The sequence below is a fragment of the Mauremys reevesii genome, linkage group 3, assembly GCF_016161935.1.
Source record: "Mauremys reevesii isolate NIE-2019 linkage group 3, ASM1616193v1, whole genome shotgun sequence".
Lineage (NCBI taxonomy): Eukaryota > Metazoa > Chordata > Testudines > Geoemydidae > Mauremys > Mauremys reevesii.
Window position 1 is genome coordinate 198,213,061 of NC_052625.1, and position 16,541 is coordinate 198,229,601.

General features: G+C 46.8%; 1 long non-coding RNA gene across 1 annotated transcript; it reads right to left on the reverse strand.

Moving 5' to 3' along the window:
- Positions 1-2,005: 2,005 nt before the first annotated feature.
- On the reverse strand, positions 2,006-2,503 carry LOC120400250. Its single transcript, XR_005595643.1, has 2 exons — positions 2,283-2,503; positions 2,006-2,184 (listed from the first exon to the last, which is right to left on the reverse strand). It is a non-coding gene; the product is annotated as an uncharacterized LOC120400250 (long non-coding RNA).
- Positions 2,504-16,541: the final 14,038 nt, after the last annotated feature.

The window sequence follows — 16,541 nt, forward strand, 5'->3', positions numbered from 1 at the left end:
AGCTGGTTCTGAAAAGAGGCCAAGGTGAGTTTAATTGTCAGAAGAAGGGGAAGAGGAGGCATTTTTAATTTTTTGTGCAGCAGGGTGTTTATTTTATCTGGAGCAGTTCACGCATCCCCACCTGTGACACCCAAATTGTCCTGCTCTCTCAAAGTCACGCATGGTCCTCAGTGTGACAGCTAAGTGCCAGTTAAGGCAGATCCTTGGATTCCAGTCAGCAGCCGGAAGTGACCCAGATGGAGCATCGTCAGCTGTGGGAAATGTGTGGTGTATTGAAAATTATATCACAGTTGTAAGCTGTCACTTTATATGCTCCTGCTCCTGGCTGCAGGCTGGGGAAGCGAGTGATCTGGGCTTTGCATGCAATCAGCAGCCAGCCAGCCTACAATGTCAGCATAACAGTTGTGCCTGTTATGCTGACACCTCCCTGCAATTTAATTTAATTTGATTTAATTAAGTGTCTGTTGTGAATACAAAAATACAAATATGAACAATTTAAAACGACAGGCACATCCATATAATGCATTAAAATGTTAGTCGGGACCTCCTAAAATCTCTCTTCTTCAGCACTCTAAACGGGCAAAAATCAACACCAATTTGATTATGTCCAGTGTCTGAGAAAAAACTAAAAAACATTAACCTTTGAGATGGTATTTTTTTTTAATACAAAAGAGATTAAATCCAGTGTGGTCTCACAATCTGGAAAATTATACAATCCAAAAGAGAATGTGGTAGATCTTCTAGGACTTCAGCTTTACATTGACAAAAATGAAGATGTGAAGGAACTTTTCCTTATTTGCCTTTATGGGCAGCAGACCCTATGGTGTGGAATACTGAGTATGTGCCTTACAATAATGAGGATTTGATAACTCATTCAACTATGGTTCATAAACATGGGCTGTCTTCAAAGTAGAAAACCAAAAGGCAAATTAAGAATCATGAATCCTAGCCAGATCTTCTTCTTGGATGATATCTATCCCTGTCTATTTGAGTAGTTGATTAAAATATATTGACAATAAGTGAGTAATAGAGAAACACCATCTAGCTATAATAAATTGGAGGGTCTTCTACTGTGGAAATAGACTGCACAGGTTTCTCCTCTATACCATGAAGGCAAAAATGGGGATATCTAGAATCTAGAAGAGTACAGATCTCAGGCCACACTTTAAGGAAAGCAATACAACTCTACAACCAGCAGAGAAAAAAAACACCTAGATTGGCAGGGTAAAATTTAGGAGAATTAAGTCTCAAAAAATTTGATCCCCAAATCAAACTTGGATCTTGTAGGGTATCTGTAATATTATTTTAGCATTAAAAAGTCTTAGTACTGAGGCAACTCTGTTCCCACCATAAACAAGGATAAAACAGAGGACCACTTGACCAGAGCTAAGGGCATTTTGTTTTAAGTCTTTATGGTAAGAGGACCAGCAGCCTGAATGACGAAACTTTATCCCAAACTATGTTCTTCTATCTTCCACTCAATTTCTTGAGGGCTCTTTCCAAAAATCATCACTTGGTCTTATTATAAATGTGGCCCAGGTCTTGAGAGTTAAAATAAGAGGAAAACTGAAATAACAACCTGCAGAGGCCTTTGGTGTTGGTGATAAAACAAGCATGTCAGATGCATATAATAACACCGGGATAGATCTACCTTTAACAGATATTGGAGAATTTTTTTTTCCTTTAAAACATCCACCACATCATTAATATATACATTAATGAGAAGAAGTTCTAGAAGGCAGCCTTAGTGTTCTCCCATAGAAATAGGGAAAATGATAGAACATTCTCCATTGGCTTTAGTTCTTACTTTATCCATCTTGCTCTGGTGGAGATCCTCCAAAATATGCAGAAGTCTTTCATTGATACCCACGCTTGTAAATTTCATCCAAAGATTTTCTAGATTATTAGAATCGAATGCCATCCTTAAATCTGTAAAAGCAGCATACCATGCGTACCATTAACCACAGCATATTTATAAACCACATTGAGTAAAATAAAGCTATTATCAATTTTGGCTCTACCAGCCACCTTCCCGGAAGAGCATTGCTGTTTTTATTGAAATTCTCCATATGTACAGCAAGAACATAACGGTAATAAGAGGAGAGAGGTGGCCAACCAGGGTGATGTGCCCACTTCTTGTGCTCCCACTCGGCAGCGAAACATCCAGTGCACTTTGTCCTGTCTCTGTGGAGAAAGAGGCTAGTAAGGAAATCAGGACTCTCCATCCCCAGAGAGATAGTTGAAATAGAGGCCAATCACTGGGTATGAGAGGGACAACTCACTCCCCTGTCACAGCTCCTCATTGCCCTGTTGATGTCCCTCTCATCACGGATTCCCATTCTTGGTGCTCTCTTCTCAACTTTATGTATTTGGTGCCTCCAATTGGCTTTTAAGGAGGTGAGGGGGGAAGAGAAGGAGATGACTGGGCAGGAGATTCCAAAGAGGTCTGTGACAGGTTGTGGGCAGTTGTATTTTGTAGGCTATGGCCGCTGGTTAGAATGAATCCCCCAGGGAACATTGAGGTTGTTGTGTATTTGGTTGTCATGGTTTTTGTTCCTATGGCAACTGAGTTAGAGTTTTATGGTCTGTAAATAAAATGGAGGTTTTGGTTAGCTGTCTGCTCTCTGGCCTCAAGTGATTGCTTCCTACACCGGCTGCCCCAAGGATACAACACTGGCGACGAGGGTGGGATCCTGGTGCTGCTCCAGTAACAGAAGGAAGTAGAAGTCAAGGTAAAGACCAAACAAAGAAAAAAAGCTGCTGTTTGCACTGACTGTGAAAGTGAAACTAAAAATCATGGCTACTCTGACCAGGCCCCTGGAGCCTTTTGATGAGAATACAGAGCAGTGGCATGTGTATACTGAGCGTTTTGAGCTTTTTGGTATTGCAAATGACATTACAGAAGCGAAGAAGGTGACAATATTCTTAACTGTTGTAGGAGCTAAGACCTACTCTCTGCTACGCAGCTTACTACACCCTGTTAAGCCAGCAACTAAATCTTTACAGTGACATTGTGGAAATCCTGGGGTCCCATTTTTCCCCAAAACCACTGGTAATTGCTGAAAGATATAGGTTCCACAAAAGAGACCAAAAGGAAGATGAAACAGTTGTACAATTTGTAGCCATTCTAAAAAAGCTAGCAGAACACTGTGAATTTAAAGAGATGTTAAATGATGCCCTGCGTGACAGGTTAGTGTGTGGCCTCTGCAGTGAAGCTATACGGAAGCGCCTACTGACAGAGGCTCAGCTTACATTACAGAAGGCTGTTGATATTGCTGTCTCCATGGAACTGGCTACAAGGGAGGCACAATACGTCGGTGCATCCCCTAGGGTGCAAAAAGTGTCACAAGAACTGACCCACAAAACGGTGCAGAGTCAAGAATGTTACCGCTGTGGTAAGCTGGGTCACCAGGCATCAGAATGCTGGTGTAAGGACCTGGTGTGTCGACACTGTGGCAAAAAGGGACACATTGAGTATGCCTGTAAGCAAAAGAAAAAGAGGCCTGTGGTCTGGCGGACAAAAAGAGGAAACTTGCATACCCTAGAGCAGACCCAGGATGATCAAGGTGACACTTCCTCACAAGAGGAAGTGCCACTGCATGTTTTGTCTTTGGCAGCGGGCTCACATGAATACTGGGTAACCCCCTTATTGGAGGGCAAACCTATACGCATGGAACTAGACACCGGTGCAGCTGTCTCGCTGGTTCCTGAGACTGTGTATAAGGAAAAGCTACAGCATCTTCCGCTTAAGGCAACAAAAACTGTTCTGAAGACGTATACAGGTGAAGCTGTGCCCATGTTGGGCACTATTGATGTTAAGGTGGAGCTCAATGGACAGGCGGCTAAATTGCCACTGTTTGTGGTGAGAGGTAACTACCCAGCCTTAATGGGTAGGTCTTGGCTTGGGAAGATTCAGCTGAACTGGGCAGAAGTGCACCGGATGACTAAAGAAGAAACCAGTCTAACCCCTATACTAAGGAAACATGCTGCTGTTTTTGGAGATGATTTGGGAAGTATGAAGGGAATCACTGTGACATTGAACATTAAACCTGGCAGTCCACCAAAATATCTAAAAGCCCGAACTGTGCCATATGCCATCAGGCCAAAAGTTGAAGCAGACCTGGAGCGCCTGGTCACCAATGGAGTCCTAATACCAGTTACCCATAGCTCATGGGCCACTCCTATCGTTCCAATAGTGAAGAAAGATGGCTCTCTCCGGATTTGCGGTGATTTTAAAGTCACTGTCAACCCAGTGTTGTGTGCAGAGCAATACCCGCTTCCCCGCATCGATGACCTCTTTGCAGGCCTGGCTGGGGGACAAAAGTTCAGTAAGATTGATCTGAGTCAAGCATATTTACAGATGCACGTCGATGAAAAGTCCCAAGAGCTGTTGACTATTGTGACTCATAAGGGGCTTTATCGATACTGTCGCCTACCCTTCGGAATAACATCGGCTCCCGCCCTGTTCCAGAGGGCTATGGACCAGATCTTGTGTGGCTTGTCAGGAGTTCAGTGCTATCTGGATGATATCCTGGTCACTGGAAGAAATGAAGAGGATCACTTAAAGAATTTAGAGGCTAACCTACGAAGACTGGAAGAGTATGGCCTACGAGTTCGCAAAGACAAGTGTGAATTCTTCAAGCCCTCTGTTGAATATTTGGGACACATCATCGATTCTGCAGGTCTTCATAAGGCCCCTGCAAAAGTTAAAGCTATTGTGGAGGCTCCCCCACCTCGAAATGTAAGCCAGCTGCGCTCATTTCTAGGACTACTGAACTATTATGGAAAGTTCATCTCACAGTTAGCCACACTGCTAAAACCACTTCACGAGCTCCTTGGGCAGAACAAGGCCTGGAAGTGGACTGAAGCCTGTGATGTTGCATTTAACAAAGCTAAGGATACATTGTTAAATTCTGAAGTTCTAACGCACTTTGATCCATCCTTACCCCTGCAATTGGCCTGCGATGCCTCCCCTTATGGAGTGGGAGCAGTCGTGTCACACATTATGCCTTCGGGAGAAGAGAGACCTATTGCTTTTGCTTCACGTGCTCTAAGCAAAGCAGAAACTAACTACGCCCAAATCGAACGTGAGGCATTAGGAATTGTTTTTGGAATTCGGAAGTTTCATCAGTACCTCTTTGGGCGAAAGTTTACTCTTCTTACAGACCATCGACCTCTGACGTCAATTTTTGGACCCTACACAGGCATTCCCCCATTAGCTGCTAGTCGTATGCAACGTTGGGCATTGATACTTTCAGCACACACATATGAAATCAAATATCGGAAATCCACTCTGCACGGCAATGCAGATGGCCTCTCGAGGTTGCCTTTGCCGGTCAAACATCAAGATAGTGCCCAAAAGGAAATCTACTTTGAACAGGTAGAGAATACACCCATCACTGCTACTCAGATAAAGAAGGCAACTCGCGTTGACCCAGTATTGTCCCAAGTTATGGACCTGGTGATGCATGGAAAATCTCGACAAACCTCTCCGGTCTCATCCGACCTTGTTCCCTACATGTCCAAACGGATGGAGTTATCGGTCCAATCTGGTTGTTTGTTGTGGGGGAGACGTGTCATTATTCCATCACCACTGAGATCACAGATGTTAGAACAGCTACATTCCGGTCACTGTGGAATAGTGCGCATGAAGGAAATTGCACAAAGCTATTTTTGGTGGCCTGGATTGGACAGCGTTATTGAAGAGAAGGCAAAAGCTTGTATGTCATGTCAGGGTGTGAGGAATGCACCCCAGTGGGCACCCCTACACCCATGGGACTGGCCTGAAAACCCGTGGCAACGTATTCACGTTGACTTTGCTGGCCCCCTTGAAGGAAGCATGTTCTTGGTGGCAATAGATGCACATTCTAAATGGCCAGAAGTCTCTATAATGCAGTCCACTTCTGCAGAGAGTACTATCCAAAAACTACGAGGACTCTTTAGTCGTTTTGGTCTGCCAGAACAACTTGTGAGCGACAACGGACCGCAGTTCGTTTCTCAGGAGTTTCAAAATTTTATGAAGGCAAATGGGATACACCACCTCACGTCAGCACCATATCATCCGTCCACCAACGGATTAGCTGAAAGATTTGTGCAGACAATGAAAAACACTTTGAAATCAGCAAGGGGACAACACTCCATTCAAAAGCGTCTGGATATCTTCTTACTTTCCTACAGAAACACCCCTCATGCTACGACCCAGGCATCCCCAGCCTTTCTAATGTTGGGACGACAGCTGCGCACTTGCTTTGATTTGCTGAAACCTTCTGAACCCCGACAAACTGTGCAACATCAGCAGCAATATCAAGTCATCAGACGGGCACCCAGAGCAAAAGACCGAACCTTTAGCCCGGGACAGCCAGTTTTGGCTCGGAATTATACTTCCAGAGCTAAATGGGTCCCGGCCACAGACATCACTCAAACAGGACCTGTTTCCTACACAGTCCGGACTGCAGAGAATGTTACCTGGCGGCAACATGTAGATCAGCAGTTGCCAGGTCATGCCAGTCCTCAGGACCCATCTGCAGTTGAGGGGTCTGACTTCACCTCTTCTGGTGAGGCACCGAATCACGAGTCACCTGTTCCTGACTGTTCTCCTCCATTACTGCCGGCGGCTGAGATACCCCTTTGCCCAGCACGAGCTGATACCACCTCCTCACCCGTTCGTGCTGCGGACCCTGAGCCCCTAGTGCTTTCGGGTGCAATAACACCAGAAGTTCGCCGTAATCCACCTAGAGACAGAAGGCCTCCTCATCGGCTGGATCTCTAGCTAGGGCGAACCCACGGTTATGGGGCAAAATAATCCCCAGGGTTTAGCCGGGAATGGAGGCAGTCTACCCTCCTTCTCTAGTCTAGGTGTGTTTTTTTTTATTTAGGGGATGTTCTTATTAGGGGGGGAGGAATATGTTGTGTATTTGGTTGTCATGGTTTTTGTTGCTATGGCAACTGAGTTGGAGTTTTATGGTCTGTAAATAAAATGGAGGTTTTGGTTAGCTGTCTGCTCTCTGGCCTCAAGTGATTGCTTCCTACACCGGCTGCCCCAAGGATACAACAGAGGTGTGAAATGCCTGTATAGACTCTTTAGAAATTTTCTAAACTTTTTCCTGGCTGCTGGTTAAACCCAATCACTTCTTTTTCTCTCCCTCCTGAGAGAGTGAGACAAATCCTGAGAGGGGATTAGCACCTGGAAGTGTCACTGGCTTCCATATGTTTGATGCATCAACATTTTATGTCTCTACTTTAAACACTTATTGGTTATTGTTCAGGCTGATGCTTGTTATAGTGGGGAAAGAAAGGGAAAACTCATGGTTTTCTCCCATCACTTATTCCTCAATTTAGACATACAGGGAAAACAGATAAACAAAAACCCCCATACCTTCCGGGCAGAAAGAATCTTCAATGTTATTCACTTTATTTCTCATTTTGAAAGGGAATTTTACCATTTTGGAATGGGTCCTGATACATAAAATTAGAAAAATTCCCTAAATGCAAGTAAAATATTGATAAATATTGTACAAAACAAACACACAAATGCACACACCCTACTGGGAAGATTCCCAGGTGCAGCTGTGTTCGGGAGTTCCTATCTGCATTAGGGACCTAATTTCAATGTAATAGGATGCTTTCTATGGACTTCAAAGGGCTTTCAACCAGGCATTTGATGTTTGCTAGATGTAAATATTTGTCTTGTAACTCCTTTACACAAGGAATTATTAATTGTACATATCTGAAATTCTGCAGGAATTTTTATTGCGTTGTACAAATAATAATCATTAATATTAACATATTGCAGCACAAACTTAATTAATGGGACATGCTTCAAAACAAAGATTTCAACAGATCCACATTTCACAATCCCGGTATCCCAAAATAGAGACTCTCCATCTCCTGTCTATCTTGCAGTCTCTTCTCTCCATCAGCACTGAACTCCCAGCCAAACTTCAGCCATGAAGATTCTCTACCTGCTCTTTGCTCTCTTTTTCCTGGTGCTCCAAAGCTCTCCAGGTAAGATCTTAATGAAATGAAGGGAGAATATAGAAGGACATTTGTGAGTCTGTAATAAGATTTCTAAAAATTTTGTATCATCATTTTTTTCCAGCTTTTTTTTCCCAAAAAAGAGTTGTATGATTTTCAGCAGATACTTGACATTTAACTGGAGAATGGTCCTGGGGTGAGAAAGGTATCTTTAATGTTCCTATTAAGATCCAGTCAGATTTGGCTGAACTATGACCTGTAATAATATCACCAACGTTCTACCTAGTGGAGTCCTACAGGGATTTGTTCTTGCCACCACACTAGTTAAACTTTTTATAAAGGACTTGGGAAAAGAAAAACATAAAATCATCACCCATAAAGTTGGCAGGTGGCAAAAATTAAGGGACAGGTCACTCATACACAGGGCCGGCTCTAGCTTTTCTGCCGCCCCAGGCAGAAAAGAAGAGCGCCGCCCCCCGCCCCCCAGCGGCGCCGACCGCAGCCGAGCCCCGCCCCGGGCGCGGCCCGCGGTCCGCAGCCCCCGCCCCCCGAGCAGCGCAGCGCCACCCGCGCACCCCCCGCGGGAGGCGGCCTGCAGCCCGCGCCCCCGCCCCCGGGGGAGACGGAGAGCCGCCCGCGCACCTCCCCCAGCCACGCGCCCGGCCCGCGGCCTTAGCCCCGCCCCCTCCGGAGCAGCGCAGCCTGAGCCCCGAGCAGCGCGGGCGAGCCCCAGCGGCGCAGAGCGCCGCCTAACCCGGCCCCCTCCCGGGCGGCGCAGCCTAAGCCCCTGACCGGCCCGAGCCCCGCCCCCAGCGTCGCGGCCGCCGCCCAAGCCGCCCCCTCCCGAGCGGCGCGACCCGAGCCCCCACCAACGGCGCGGCCCGCCCTAATCTCCACCTCCCCACCAGCGGCGCGGCTGGCGCCGCCCCCTCCTAAGGCGCCGCCCCAAGCATGTGCTTGGTAGGCTGGTGCCTAGAGCCGGCCCTGCTCATACAGAGGGATTTGGATCACTTGGTAACTTGGGAACAAGTTAACCATCATACAGCTAAATCTAAATGTATGGATCTAGGAATAAAGAAGGTTGGCCACAGTTATAAGATGAGGGACTCCATCTTGGGAAGCAGTGACTCTGAAAATGTTTTGGGGGTTGTGGATGGATCATCAGCTGAAAAATGCTAAAAGGCTTAATAATTTGGATGCAGAAAGAGGGAAATCTTGAGTAGGAGTAAAGAGAGTATTTTACCTCTGTATTTCGCACCTCCTGGTACCAGTACTGTTCAAAATATTAATAAGTGATCAGGAAAAAAGAGTAAACCATGAGACGGCAAATTTTGTAGGTGATACAAAATTACTCAAAGATAGTGAAGTCCAAAGCAGAGTGCGAAGAGTTACAAAGGAATCTCATAAATCTGGTTGACTGGGCAATAAAATGTCAGATGAAATTCACTGTTGATAAATGCAAAGTAATGCACTTTGGAAAACATAATCCCAACTATACATATAAAAAGGTGGGGTCTACATTAACTGTTACCACTCAAAAAAGCGATCTTGGGATCATTATGGAGAGTTGCCTGAAAGCATCTGCTCAATGCACAGTGGCAGTAACAGAAACAACTAACAGAATGTTAGGAACCATTAGGAAAGGGATAGATAATAAGACAGAAAATATCATGATGCCTCTATATAAATCCCTGGTATTCCCAGATCTTGAATACTGTGTGCCGATCTGGTCGTCCCATCTCAAAAAAGATATATTAGTATTGGAAAAGTTACAGAGAATGGCAACTAAAATGATTCGGGGTATGGAACAGCTTCCATATGGGAAGAGATTAAAAAGACTGAACATTTTCAGCTTGTATCCTCTTCCTCTGGCCTAACCCAGTGAAAATACCCTTTCGTCTAGTCTTTGGATTGAAGAGTTTGGGAACCTTCACTTGAGATAACAGGCTCTGTGCATATCCTTTTCCTCTGATGAAATGACAGATTTCCTAATAGCTTGTATTGTCCAGGAGGATACTGATCAGTACAAGATGCACTTTCTGGGGGATGAGGCTGGGACTAAGAGTTGGCTGGTGTCACTCTATGGGATAATTCAGGAGTGTCTTGCTAGAAGTTTTCTTCTAATTGAGCTGGGAGTAACTTTGCATGCTAGGGGCTGTGCACGAGCAGAACCAGTAATGGTTGCTTTCACAGCAGAACAGTGTAGGAGGCATCACAAGTTGGAGAAATGAGGGAATACGGCTGTTCAGTGATCCAGACTCTACCCTGGGGAATGTCACAGTGGATACTATAAGGAAAGTACAGCTAAAATCTAGTTTCAAATAGTCTAATATTAATATCCGAAAAGACATTTGGGCCACATTCTCATAAGGGCCAACCTGTCTAAGCTTGGCAATTGGTCATTGAGTAAGTATTCCCAAGTGTGGACTCTTCACAAGTTTGTCTGTGCCGAGTCTCGCTGACAGTCAGGCGTTCTGACTGGAAGGATTTGGTTTAAACCCTTCTCTTTATAAAAGTTCCAGTCACCCAACCCACTGCTGAGCTGTTTCCACCCTGCTTAGCCAATCCATATTTAGATACTGCCTAGGACATCAGTGTTTGGAATCAGAACAAGTCAAAACCATGGCAGCAAACCACTGCCCCACTCTTAGTTGGTGATGAAGGCAGCTGCCTGCTTTCCATCCTGTACAGCTGTGGGGCTGGGAAGGACACACATGCTCAGTGCTACAGTTCTGAAGTGTGCAGCCTATCTGCTGAATTAATTCACTCTGCTCAATTCTTAGGAGCAGCCATTGAATGGGCCCAGAGCTACAGATGTTTCTATATTATCAAAGATCTAGTGAAAGGGGGCAGAGGAAGATAACTGGGTTGACGTGGTCTTGTCTCAGTGAATTGGAAATTCAGCTAATGGGAAATGCCCGTCATGCTGCAATTACAGTCCTTGTTTACACTTATGTGTGAATGAAAATCAAGACTCTTTTTCTTTGTGCAGGATTCACCCAGTTCATCAATGACCCCGTTAGTTGTAGACGTTTTCGGGGAATCTGCCTCCATTCATGTTTCGGCAATTTAAGACAAATTGGAAGGTGCGGTTTCGGGCTGCATTGCTGTAGAAGAAGGGTAAGTTCAGGATGCCACAAGGCAGACATTATTGTGTAAACAGAATATTTGTGTCTCTGATTTCTATAGCTGCTGTTTAATGACCTTACAGGCTCAGAGCACAAGGCACAACCCTGAAATGGGACAAAGGAAATTTCTGTGCTGCCCTGATTCTAGACTATCTGGGGTGTACACATTACAGTTAGAGTCAGGGCCGGCGCTTCCATTAGGCGACCCTAGGAGGTCGCCTAGGGCACCAGGATTCAGGGGGTGGCATTTTGTGCGCTCCTCATGGGATGCACGGGAGCTTCCAGTTCCTCTCCTGTTGTGCCACTGAAGAAGAACCTTCTGCCGACATGCTGCAGAAAACAGTGGCAGGCAATTGAGCAGCTCAATGACTGCCGCTGACGTCTGTGGCATTTTGGTGGATGGTCCTTCTTTGGCGGCGCGATGGGAGCGGAACCAGAAGCTCCCGCGCGCCCCGTGGGGAGCTCACAAAATGCTGCCCCCGAAATTCTGCCTAAGGTGCCAGAAACCCTGGCGCCGCTCATGGTTAGAGTAATCTTATAGCTGCTTTACTAAGGCTGCCAATGGTCTGTCCACAACCCAGAGCAGCCCAGAGTCTCCACCGTGCTCTTTATATATATAGTTGGGATTATGAGAGGAGCTGAGCAGAAGAGAATTTGGGAGCCCTACATGAAAGCAGCGAATGGAGAAGAAATGGTCACTAGGCCCCTGAGGAAGCATCTCTAGCCCAGAGAGTTTTGTGTGATTTTTTTCTTTTTAATTTTATTTTGCCCCAGATTGGGGAGGTTTTGGTTCAGTGGTAGCGGGAAAGGAGGCAAAGCCACCAACCCAACAGGACAAATGGAGGCACTGGCCAAGTCAGTTGATGAAAAGCTAAACTGCACCCACACAGGATGGATATTACTATGATTTTACAATAGAAAAAAGTGTATTTTAAATCATTCCACTCAAAAATGGAAGGACAATTAAACTCAACTTGTGGCCTGGACCCCACTGCAGAGTCCATCCAGAATGACACAGTGTGAAAAACTGGAAATGAACAAAGTGATGAACATGTGAGGATTTCAGACAACCAGGTGCTCTTGAGCTGTGTTAAAGAACATCTGGGTCGAGATGCTGCAAACATGGGGAGCCGTTTTATGGATAAAATTGCTCCTGTATGTTTTTGTGGGACAGAGGCACTTTTGAGCACATGTGTGAAGGCTGCCATGACTTCTGGGACCAGCTCTCTGTGGTTTGAACCAGAGCCCTCCAGGGCTAAATGCTTCAGTGTCTTCAGTTTGAGCAAAAGACATTTTTGTTCAAAAGAGCCTTACAGGTTCCAGCTGGAGCCTGTAACAGACTCTCAACCTCCACCGAGGGGACTTCGTAACACACATTGACCACTGGGTCACTCGTATACAGGGCCGGCTCCAGGCACCAGCCTACCAAGCACAGGCTTGGGGCGGCACCTTGGAGGGGGGCGGCGATCGGGCTTTGGTGTTCTTGTTTTTGGTTTGAGCGGCGTGATGAGCCGCTCGGGGAGGCGGGGGCTAGGGCCACGGGCCGCGCCGCGGGGGGGGGGGGGGGCTAGGGCGGCGGGGGCTAGGGCCGTGCCGCTCAGGGGAGGGGCGGGGGCTCAGTCCGCGGTCCGCGCCGCTCGTGGGGGGTGGGGGCTAGGGCTCGGGCCGTGCCGCTCGGGGGGGCGGGGCTAGGGTGGCGCTCTGTGCCGCTGGGGGGGCCGGGGGCTCGAGCCGCGCTCACGCGCCGCTCGGGGTGGGGGCTCAGGCCGCGCTCCGCGCCGCTCGGGGGGGGGGGCGGGGGCTCGGGCTAGGGCCGTGCCGCTCGGAGGGCGGGGGCTCGGGCCGCGGGCCGCACCGCTGGGGTGGGGGGCGGCGCTCTTCTTTTCTGCTTGGGGCGGCAGAAATGTTAGAGCCGGCCCTGTATCCTGGGAACTTTACCTTGTCCTTCTCTGTTATTTTCTATGTTCTAAAATGAAGCAACAATGTAGACATGGGGATAAGTCAGGCCAGAGACCCTGCTTTCTATGATGCCACTCTGGTAAAATATAGGGACCTTAAAAGAGGTTGGAGAAGAGAACCTGCAATACCAGAACAGTACATGACTTATATAATTACCCCAATTCTGACCTTCTTGCTAGCACTGTCTTTTGGTGGTGCTGGATATTATGGGGTCTATGAGGGGTAATATCTGTAGCACTGAGTACTCTGGAGATTCTTGGTTGCTTCAGGCTGTGGACAGGCCATCGGCAGACTGGGTAACGCAACAGTAAGGCCATTCTAACATATAAACCCCAGATAGTCCAGAATCAGGGCAGTACAAAACTCTTTGTCCCCGTGCCATGTGTCTCAGCCTCCAAAGTCATTAAACAGCAGCTATATAAAGGACAGACACGGATAATCTGTTTACACAGTAATGTCTGTCGTGTGGAATCCTGAACTTACCAGCCATTTACAGCAAACGCACGCTATTCCGCAGGTTCCAATGGGATAAGAAGGGAAGGGACATCTCCTAAAGTAGGAGAAGCCCCCAGTACTTAGACATCAGGGGATGGTAGTGATAGGACCCTGGGTGAATCCTGCACAGAGAAAAATAGTCTTGATTTTCATTCACACAGGTCCAGTCTGCTCAATTATCTTCCTATGCAGCATTTCAGTAGATCTTTGTTAATAAGTAAATGTCAGTAGTTCTTTGCCCATTCAACGGCTGCCCTAAGAACTGAACAGAGCGAGTTAATTCAGCACATGTGCTGGCTCTCTAGCTGCATACTGCAGAACCATAGCACTGAGCATGTTTCCTTCACAGCCCCAGAGCTGCACAGGATGGAAGGCAGGAAAGCCTGCATCAGCAACCTCTCATAGTGACTCCTGACTCCTCTCTCCCCACATGGATGAGACGAGCCCCTGACTCCCACCTCTCCAACTATCAAGCCCTCCCTGCCTCAACAGACAGCATTCAAGCATTTCCCACTACCCAGCCCCTCCTATCCCCCACCTCCATTTCCTTCTACCACCAATTTGCTCTGTTCAGTGTGTGGGTAGAGAAGTTCTGTACATCTGGGGAAAGGAGAGATTATGGTCTCCTCATTAAGGGAAGGGAGGGGGAATCTATTTACATTTCTAATGTGCCCTTTAGTTACCCTCTGACTGTAAGCGCTGTGTGCTAATCATTAGACCAAGGTTGCTGCAGACAGCTATTCCTCCACATGGAATGTCAGCCTGAGAGTGGGAACCAGCAAAATCATGGAATGAGGCAGCCTCTACTTAGTTAATGTGACAAGACATTCTGTTTACAGCCTCCATTTCTGAATTTTGTCTGTGTGATCCAGTGGCAGATGTTAATTTCTGACCACCATTGGTCTGACATTATCAAGGATGAAAGAGCAACGTATAAGAAAGACAGAAGTATGGTAAAAGACCACCCTGGTTTAACCAGGAGATCTCCAATGACTTGAAATTCAAAAAAAAGACTCACTTCAAAATTGGAAACCAGGTCAAATTACAAAGGAAGAATATATAGAATTAAATCCTCTGATGTTGCTCATGGAAGGTGCTAGCTAATATTTTGGGTTTGGTCCCCAATTGTGGTATCCAAAAATGACCTTCTCAGCAAACATTAAAGGGGGGTGGGAGGGTGGGGGGCAGAGTTCAAATTCTTTGTCTATACAAAGACATTGAAGAACAACTGTTTGTGAGGGACTTTTCCATACTCCTGTTTATCTGCATCCCCATCCAAGGAAGAAACAACAAGTTTGTCATCATCACGTATGATAAAGCTCATTATGTCCCGGTCAGTAAACATCACATTGACACCATCACCACTGAAATACAGACAGACCAGAACAGCCACGTGTCATTTTGCTTTGAGAAGGTGGCCATCAAGCTGCACCTGCGCTCCCGGAGACAGCAGGGCTTTTAAAAAGGAAAACAGTACGGTGACTCTAAACTATTACAGAGACACCCCAACCCCAACTACAGAAACTATTACAATCCGAGGTTGGATATGTCCTTCTTAGATATCACAGAGCCCCTGTGATGTACTTTCCACATGTTAAAAGAGAGATATTTTAATCACCATGGTTTTAGTTCACTGATAGAACCACTCTCAACAGGGCGCCTATGGCCTCGAGGTGAATTCCTCTGTGGCCTCTATTTGCAGTCAATTGGATGTCATGTTGAGAGACCACCTCATAAGCCAAAGCAATAACTGTTACCCTTACAGGGTCTTTATCGAATCAGTGCTAAATTACAGTGACAACACACTTACCACACTGTTTTCTGTGGGCCTGTTATACAAAGATACTCCTGGACAAGGTGAAGCAATGGAGCTGGATGGTGAGAATCAAGTGTTTTTGAGACAGGCAAACCTGACAACCCAGAATAGGAAGATACAGCTGCTGGGACACCTACATAGCTACCTGTTTTTTCAAGAAAAACTTCTGTTGAACGGTATGGATGTAAAAATAAAACTGACACACGGTAATGATGCCTTTTGCTTAATGGGTGATGAAACTAAGGTTGGTCCACACTAGAACTTTAATTCGAATTTAGCAGTGTTAATTCGAATTAACCGTGCACCCGTCCACACCACGAAGCTATTTAATTCGACATAGAGGGCTCTTTAGTTCGACTTCTGTACTCCACCCCGACAAGGGGAGTAGCGCTAAATTCGACATGGCTCTGTCGAATTAGGCTAGGTGTGGATGCAAATCGACCTTAGTAGCTCCGGGAGCTATCCCACAGTGCACCACTCTGTTGACGCTCTGGACAGCAGTCCGAGCTTGGATGTTCTGACCAGCCACACAGGAAAAGCCCCGGGAAAATTTGAATTCCTTTTCCTGTCTGGACAGTTTGAATCTCATTTCGTGATTGGACATCGGGGCGAGCTCAGCAGCACCGGCAACGATGCTCTCCAGCAGAGGAGTTCATGTAATCTCTGAATAGAAAGAGGGACCCAGCATAGACTGACCGGGAAGTCTTGGATCTGATCGGTGTGTGGGGCGAGGAGTCTGTGCTTTCGGAGCTGCGCTCCAAAAAACGGAATGCAAAGACCTACGAGAAGGTCTCCAAAGCCATGAGAGACAGAGGATACAGCCGGGATACAACGCAGCGCCGCGTGAAAATCAAGGACCCCAGACAAAGCTACCAAAAAATCAAAGTGGCAAACGGACGCTACGGGGTCTGCCACCACTGCCCCTCCAGTGACCGTGGACTCTGACGATGGGACAGTGTCGACGGCCAGTTCCTCGGCGATGTTCGCGGATGGGGAAGATGAGGAAGGGTTTGTGGAGGACGAGGCAGGCGACAGCGCTTACAACGCTGGTTTCCCCGACAGCCAGGATCTCTTCATCACCCTCATGGAGATCCCCTACCAACCCTCCCCGGCCGTTAACCCGGACCCTGAATCAGGGGAAGGAGCAGTGGGTAAGTGCTTTAAACATG